Genomic DNA, 8,961 nt, shown 5'->3' with positions numbered 1-8,961 from the left:
AAGGTTAATCATTTTAAAGGTCTAATTGATCATTAAAAAACCTTTTGCAATTATGTTAGCACAGCTGAAAACTGTTGTTCTGTTGAAGAAGCAATAAAACTGGCCGCCTTTAGACTAGTGAGTATCTGAGCATCAGCATTGTGGGTTCTCATTACCTGCTCCAAAATGGCCAGAAACAAAGAATACGTCTTCTGAAACTCGTCAGTCTATTCTTGTTCTGAGGAAATGAAGGCTATTCCATGCGAGAAATTGCAAGAACCTGAAATTCGTACAACGCGTGTACTACTCCCTTCACAGAAACAGAGCAAACTGGCTCTAACCAGAATAGAAAGAGGAGTGTGAGCCCGGTCCACAACTGAGCAAAGAGGACAAGTACATTAGAGTTTCTAGTGAGAAACAGATGCCTACACAAATCCTCAACACTAGCAGCTTCATGAAATAGTACTGAAAAACACAGTCTCAACGTCAACAGTGAACAGCGACTCCGGGATGCAGGCCTTCTAGGCAGAGTTCTCCTGTCCAGTTGTCGTTTTTCTTGTCCATCTTAATATTTTTCTTTTTATTGGCCAGTCTGAGATATGGCTTTTTCTTTGCAACTCTGCCTAGAAGGCCAGCATCCCGGCAGTCGCCTCTTCACTGTTGACGTTGAGACTGGTGTTTTGCGGGTATACTATTGATTGGCTAATAATTTTTTATTAAGGGAGGCCAAATGCTTGCTGCGGTCAATCAATCAAAAGCTACGGCGACATGTCTTTTGGTTCAGACAGCATCAGATACATGGGCTACACATACTGAAACAGGGGCGATGTTTCCTCGCTCTGATGATTTTCCGTGAGATTCAGCCACTTGCGAATTTAGCAGCAGCAGTAGTAGCAGTAGTAGATGTAGTAGTCGTAGTAGTAGTAGATGTAGCACAGTAGTAGGTGTCATAGTAGTAGTAGCAGTAGCAGTAGTAGCAGCAAGCAGTAGTAATAGTATAGTAGTAGTAGTAGTAACAGCAGTAGCAAGTAGTAAGATATAGCATTAGTAGCAGTGTTATGAGTAGTGTAGTAGTAACAGCAGTAGCAAGTAGTAGAATATAGCATTAGAGCAGTAGTAGTAGTGGTAGTAGTAAGTAGCAGTAACAGCAGCATAGATATAGTAGTAGTAGATGTAGTGGTAGTAGTATTAGAGCTAGCAAGTAGTAGTCGTAAGCAGTAGTACATAGTAAGTAGCAACATATTAGCAGAGCAGCAGTAGCAGGCAGTAGTAGTAGTATCAGCAGTAGTATTAACATTAGCAGTAGTAATATTAGTAGCAGTAGTATTAGTAGAGTTAAAGTAGTAGTAACGATATAGTAGTAGTAGCAGCAGCAGCAGCAGTATTATTAATAGTAGCAGTAGCAGTAGTAGTAGTAGCATTCGCAGTAGTAGTAGAGTAGTAGTAATAGTAGCATTCGCAGTAGTAGTAGTAGCAGGTGTAGTAGTAGTAGTACAGTAGTAGTAATAGTAACAACATTATTCACAGTAGTAGTAGTAGTAGTACAATAGTAAGAAGATAGCAGCAGCAGGGTAGATGTAGCATTAGTAGTAGCAGTAGTAGTAGAATTGGCAGTAGTAGCAGCAGTAGCACCAGCAGTAGTAGTAGTACAGTATTAGTAGTAGTAGTAGTAGTATCAGTAGTAGTAGAGTAGCAGCAGTAGTAGGGTATTAGTAGTAGTAGTAGCAGGATAGTAGTAGTAACAACAGTATTCACAGTATAGTAGTAGTAATATAGTAGCAACAGTATAGTAGCAACTAGTAGTAGCATCAGAGTAGAGTATCAGCTGTAGTAGTAGCAGTAGTAATAGTAGTAGCAGCAAGCAAGTAGTATACTATAGATAGCATCAGTAGTAGTAGTAGCAGCAACAGTAGCAGTAGTAGTAGTAGTAGTAGTAGTATCAGCCTGTATAGTAGTAGTATCAGCTATAGTAGCAGTAGTAGAGTTCAGCAAGCAGTAGTAAGTAGTAGTAGTATAGTAGATGTAGCAGCAGTAGTAGTAGCAACAGCAGCAGTAGTCAATAGTAATAGTAGTAGTGATCAGCTTATGTAGAGTAGCTAATAGAATAGTAGTAGCAGCAGCAGTTATATTTAGTAGTATCAGCAGTAGTAGTAGTCATACGTCGTAGGTAGTCTAAAGTAGTAGATAGTAGCCGAGTAGATAGTAGTAAGCCGACAGATATTGCAGTAGTAGTATTAGCAGTAGTAGATTATTAGTAGTAGTAGTATTATAATAGTAGCAGCAGTATTAGCAGTAGTAGTAAACACCAGCTGTCAGAGCAGCTCACAGATCATTGCACCTGTACATAGCTCATCTGTAAATAGCCCATCCAATCTACCTCATACTGTATTTATTTATTTCTCTTGCTCCTTTGCACCCCAGTATCTCAACTTGCATATCATCTTCTGCACATTCTACCATTCCAGTGTTTAATTGCTATATTGTAATTACTCGCCACCATGGCCTATTTATTGCCTTACCTCTCTTATCCACCTCATTTGCACATGCTGTATATAGATTTGTCTACTGTATTATTTATTGTATGTTTGTTAATTCCATGTGTAACTCTGGTTGTTGTATGTGTCAAACTGCTTTGCTTTATCTTGGCCAGGTCGCTGTTGCAAATGAGAACTTGTTCTCAACTGGCCTACCTGGTTAAATAAAGGTGAAATAAAGACATAATAAAAAAAATAAAAAAAGTGTAGTAGTAGTAGTAGTAGTAGATGTATTTTCATACACACAAAAAGCTTATTTCTCACACATTTGTTTACATCCCTGTTAGTGAGCATTTCTCCTTTGCCAAGATAATCCATCCACCTGACAGGTGTGGCATATCAAGAAGCTGATTAAACAGCATGATCATTACCAAGGTGCACCTTATGCGGGACAATAAAAGGCCACTCTAAAATGTGCAGTTTTGTCACAACAACACAATGCCACAGATTCTGAAGTTTTGAGGGAGCGTGCAACCGCAGACCACATGTACACACGCCAGGACCTCCACATCCGGCTTCTTCACCTGCGGATTGTCTGAGACCAGCCACCTGGACAGCTGATAAAACTCAGGAGTAATTTCTGTCTATAATAAAGTGTTTTTTTGTGTGGAAAACTCATTGTGATTGGCTGGATGCGCCCATCCCAGTCATTTGAAATCCATAGATTAGAGCCTAATTCATTCATTTCAATTTACTGATTAATTATATGAACTGTAACTCAGGAAAATCGTTGAAAATGTTGCATGTTGCGTTTATATTTTTGTTCAGTAATTACAGTATCACTGTTTTTTTCTTTAATCTCTTGAATTAAGTTTCACCCCTGAATATAGTTTGTCCTATTCAACATTTGGAACCACTATAACCAGCATGTTGTTGAAATGTCTATGTTTAAAAAGTTAAGGTTAGAGTTAATGTTAGGATTAGGTTTCAAAGAAGATTTAAGAAGAGAGACATTGTAGAAATGGCGGGGTTTATGACTTTGTGGCTGTGTAAGTAGTGACAACCGTTCCACAGGAAGAAGGCGCAATCGTCGGAGCCCGCTGAGTTAAATAAGAACCGTCGCGCTAATGAACCAAATGAATAATAGTGGCATCTGCTGACCGATTGGGCTAGCCAGCTACACATGCGCATAAACTGAACTAAGTGCTTGAACTAAAACAAAAGACCTTTATTTTGAAAAGATGTCCAGCATAGACCCGGAAGAAGAGATGTTTTTCACGTTCATATTATGAGAATAGGAATCCTGCAAGCTGCTGCAAGCACTGATGTCTATTGGCCAAGACAATGTCTAGTAAGTACAAAGAGCTGGCTATTGAAGCAGAACGGGCTTTTACAGGTGACAACATTAGCTTTATTTTCGAGCTAGCTATGTTGAGAGTTCAAGCTCAAATGTGCATTGCTGCTCGTGTTGCCATTGAAAATAGGCAAGTATTTATTTTCAGTGTAGTGAAGTTGTAGCAGTTGAAATCGATGTACACCTGTGCAGTCTTCACTCATATGTTTGACTTTTAGCAGATGTTGTTACCCTGGGCGACTACAGGAGCAATTCGGGTTACGCGACTTGCTCAAATGCACTGACATATTTTTTTTTTTTACCTATCGGCTCAGGGAGTTCGAACCAGCGACATTTTGGCTACTGGCCCAATGCTCTTAACCGCGAGGTTACCTGCCCCCTCTTATAGACTTTACATTAAAATACTCCCACCATGACACCTTGTTGATCATTGTAGTGTCTGGTCATTGACCTTGAGCAGAACTGAGCAGAATTATGTAATGAACATAGCCAGCATTTGTATTTGCATATCATCGCAGAGTTTTTAGACATTGTTGTCTGAATGGTGACCATTCTGTTTCTGCCCCCAGAGTTCCGTCTAGCAGTGGTCCAACTACACGTGACGAAGGTCAAAGCTGACAACCTCTCCAGAGCCCGGGGCTGATCAAAGAAGCAGCTGCACAGGGGGCCAAAGTTGTGTCTTACCTGTGAGTACACCACCCCTTACTCTTCTGAAATGTTTAGTGGTGATGGCCATCCCATGAGCCTGGTTCCTCTCTAGATGTCTTCCTTCTAGGGAGTTTTTTCCTGGCCACTGTGCTCTCTCCTGCTTTTGTTGCTCTTTGTGGTCTAGGCGGGGGCTACCGTTAAAGCACTTTGTGACAACTGCTATGGGAAATAGACTTGATTTCCATCAGTGGAACAATTGATCTCTTTTCCAGAATTAATATTGGCTTGTTTTATTGTTGATTGACTTCTCATTAGAAGGTTACCAGTTGTTTCCCATAATACCGTCCAAACGTATTGATTATATTTCCATGTACAGGAGTGCTTCAACTCCCCCTATGGAACTAGCTTCTTCCCTGAGTATGCAGAGAAGATCCCTGGAGAGTCCAGTCAGGTTCTGTCTGAGGCAGCAAGGAGAGCCAGGTGTATCTGGTGGAGGTGAGAGAACTCTGGACAGCCGCTGGGACTGTCCCCGTAGCTGGACAGCCGTTGGGACTGTCCCCGTAGCTGGACAGCCGTTGGGACTGTCCCCGTAGCTGGACAGCCGTTGGGACTGTCCCCGTAGCTGGACAGCCGTTGGGACTGTCCCCGTAGCTGGACAGCCGTTGGGACTGTCCCCGTAGCTGGACAGCCGTTGGGACTATCCCCGTAGCTGGACAGCCTTGGACTGTCCCGTAGCTGGACAGCCGCTGGGACTGTCCCCGTAGCTGGACAGCCGCTGGACTGTCCCCGTAGCTGGACACGCGCTGGGACTGTCCCCGTAGCTGGACAACCGTTGGGACTGTCCCCGTAGCTGGACAGCCGCTGGGACTGTCCGTACTGGCAGCCGTGACGTCCCCGTAGCTGGACAGCCGCTGGGACTGTCCCCGTAGCTGGACAGCCGTTGGACTGTCCCGTAGCTGGACAGCCGTTGGGACTGTCCCCGTAGCTGGACAGCCGTTGGGACTGTCCCGTAGACTGGACAGCCGCTGGGACTGTCCCCGTAGCTGGACAGCCGCTGGGACTGTCCCCGTAGCTGACGCCGCTGGGACTGTCCCGTAGCTGGACACAGCAGTATAGGCATAGTGGACAGTAGACTGAAAGCAGCTCTTTAGTAGGCTCTGATTAAATGATGTGTTGTTAATATGATGTGTGTTAATATATGAGCTGTGTGTTAATATATGACGTGTCTATGTGTGTTAATATATGAGCTGTTGTTTACATATATAGCTGTGTGTTATATATGAGCTGTGTGTTATATATGAGCTGTGTTTAGTATATGACTGTGTGTTTATATGATGTGTATATAGATGCTGTGTGTTAGATATATGAGCTGTGTGTTAGTATATGAGCTGTGTGTTAGTATATGAGCTGTGTGTTAGTATATGAGCTGTGTTATATATGAGCTGTGTGTTAGTATATGAGCTGTGTGTTAGTATATGAGCTGTTGTTAAGTATAGGTGTTATATATAGCTGTGTTATATATAGCTGTGTGTTAGTATATGAGCTGTGTGTTAATATATGAGCTGTGTGTTCGTATATGACTGTGTGTTAGATATGAGCTGTGTGTTAATATATGAGCTGTGTGTTAGTATATGAACTGTGTGTTAGTATATGAACTGTGTGTTAATATATAACTGTGTGTTAGTATATGAGCTGTGTGTTAATATATGAGCTGGTGTTAATATATGAAGCGTGTGTTAGTATATGAGCTGTGTGTTAGTATATGAGCTGTGTGTTAATATATGACTGTGTGTTATATTTTATTGAGCTTTGTGTTTAGTATATGAGCTGTGTGTTCGTATATGAGCTGTGTTAGTATTAGCGTTGTATATATGAACTGTGTGTTAGTATATGAACTGTGTGTTAGTATATGAGCTGTGTGTTAGTATATGAGCTGTGTTTAGTATATGAGCTGTGTTGTTAGTATTAGCTGTTAAACAGTGGGCTGTGATGTATTGGTGTATTCAGGCTCCATCCCTGAGGAGGATGATGGAGGAAGCTGTTATAACACCTGTCCAGTGTTTGGACCTGATGGCAGCCTGGTGCTCAAACACAGGAAGGTAAGAAACAGGAACCTGGTGCTCAAACACAGGAAGGTAGGAACCTGGTGCTCACACACAGGAAGGAGGAACAGAACCTGGTGCTCAAACACAGGGAGGTAGGAACCTGGTGCCACACACAGAAGGTAGAACAGGAACCTGGTGCTCAAACACAGGAAGGTAGGAAACCTGGTGCTCACACACAGAAGGTAGGAACAGGAACTGTGCTCAAACACAGGAAGGGAGGAACTGGTGCTCACACACAGGAAGTAGGAAACAGGGAACTGGTGCTCACACACAGGAAGGTAGGAACAGGAACATGGTGCTCACACACAGGAAGGTCAGGAACAGGAACATGGTGCTCAAACACAGAAGTAGGACAGGAACTGGTGCTCAAACACAGGAAGTAGGAACAGGAACCTGGTGCTCAAACACAGGAAGGTAGGAACCTGTGCTCACACGAGGAAGTAGGGAACAGGAACATGGTGCTCACAACAGGAAGGTAGGAACAGGACCTGGTGCTCAACACAGGAAGGAGGACAGGAACCGTGGTGCTCAAACACAGGAAGGTAGAACAGGAACCTGGTGCTCAAACACAGGAAGGTAGGAACAGGAACCTGGTGCTCAAACACAGGAAGGTAGGAACAGAACTGGTGCTCACACACAGGAAGGTGAACCGGGGGAACTGGTGCTCAAACACAGAAGGTAGGAACCTGGTGCTCAAACACAGGAAGGTAGAACAGGAAACATGGTGCTCACACACGGAAGTAGGAACAGGAACCTGGTGCTCACAACACAGGAAGGTAGGAACAGGACATGGTGCTCACACACAGGAAGGTAGGAACAGGAACCTGGTGCTCACACACAGGAAGCTAGGGAACAGGACTGGTGCTCAAACACAGGAAGGTAGGAACAGGAACCTGGTGCTCAACACAGGAAGGTAGGAACAGGAACCTGGTGCTCACACACAGGAAGGTAGAACGAAACCTGGTGCTCACACACAGAAGTAGGAGCTCATATATTAACACACAGCTCATATATTAACACACAGCTCATATATTAACACACAGCTCATATATTAACACACAGCTCATATATTAACACACATCATTTAATCAGAGCCTACTAAAGAGCTGCTTTCAGTCTACTGTCCACTATGCCTATACTGCTGTGTCCAGCTACGGGGACAGTCCCAGCGGCTGTCCAGCTACGGGGACAGTCCCAGCGGCTGTCCAGCTACGGGGACAGTCCAACGTTGTCAGCTACGGGGACAGTCCCAGCGGCTGTCCAGCTACGGGGACAGTCCCAACGGCTGTCCAGCTACGGGGACAGTCCAACGGCTGTCCAGCTACGGGGACAGTCCCAGCGGCTGTCCAGCTACGGGGACGTCCCAACGGTTGTCCGCTACGGGGACAGTCCAGCGGCTGTCCAGCTACGGGGACAGTCCCAGCGGCTGTCCAGCTACGGGGACAGTCCCGCGGCTGTCCAGCTACGGGACAGTCCCAGCGGCTGCCCAGCTACGGGGACAGTCCCAGCGGCTGTCCAGCTACGGGGACAGTCCCAACGGCTGTCCAGCTACGGGGATAGTCCCCAACGGCTGTCCAGCTACGGGGACAGTCCCAACGGCTGTCCAGCTACGGGACAGTCCAACGGCTGTCCAGCTACGGGGACAGTCCAACGGCTTTGTCCAGCTACGGGGACAGTCCCAACGGCTGTCCAGCTACGGGGACAGTCCCAACGGCTGTCCAGCTACGGGGACAGTCCCAGCGGCTGTCCAGAGTTCCTCTCACCTCCCACCAGATACACCTGGCTCTCCTTGGCTGCCTCAGACAGAACCTGACTGGACTCTCCAGGGATCTTCTCTGCATACTCAGGGAAGAAGCTAGTTCCATAGGGGGAGTTGAAGCACTCCTGTACATGGAAATATAATCAATACGTTTGGACGGTATTATGGGAAACAACTGGTAACCTTTCTAATGAGAAGTCAATCAACAATAAAACAAGCCAATATTAATTCCTGGAAAAAGAGATCAATTGTTCCACTGATGGAAATCAAGTCATATTTCCCATCAGCAGTTGTCACAAAGTGCTTTACGGTAGCCCCCGCCTAGACCACAAAGAGCAACAAAAGCAGGAGAGAGCACAGTGGCCAGGAAAAACTCCCTAGAAGGAAGACATCTAGAGAGGAACCAGGCTCATGGGATGGCCCATCACCACTAAACATTTCAGAAGAGTAAAGGGGTGGTGTACTCACAGGTAAGACCACCACTTTGGCCCCCTGTGCAGCTGCTTCTTTGATCAGCCCCCGGGCTCTGGAGAGGTTGTCAGCTTTGACCTTCGTCACGTGTAGTTGGACCACTGCTAGACGGAACTCTGGGGGCAGAAACAGAATGGTCACCATTCAGACAACAATGTCTAAAAACTCTGC

At 45.1% G+C, this 8,961-nt stretch overlaps 1 long non-coding RNA gene across 1 annotated transcript; it reads left to right on the top strand.

Annotated features, from left to right (window-relative positions):
- The first annotated feature begins 3,595 nt into the window (after nt 1-3,595).
- Nucleotides 3,596-4,950, top strand: LOC112076195 (uncharacterized). Its single transcript, XR_002895129.2, has 3 exons — nt 3,596-3,804; nt 4,377-4,493; nt 4,832-4,950. It is a non-coding gene; the product is annotated as an uncharacterized lncRNA (long non-coding RNA).
- Nucleotides 4,951-8,961: the final 4,011 nt, after the last annotated feature.

The sequence above is a fragment of the Salvelinus sp. IW2-2015 genome, unplaced genomic scaffold (genome assembly GCF_002910315.2).
Source record: "Salvelinus sp. IW2-2015 unplaced genomic scaffold, ASM291031v2 Un_scaffold3617, whole genome shotgun sequence".
NCBI classification, from domain to species: domain Eukaryota; kingdom Metazoa; phylum Chordata; class Actinopteri; order Salmoniformes; family Salmonidae; genus Salvelinus; species Salvelinus sp. IW2-2015.
The sequence above is the reverse complement of the archived record's forward strand: the minus strand, read 5'-3'. Positions and strand labels throughout refer to the sequence as shown.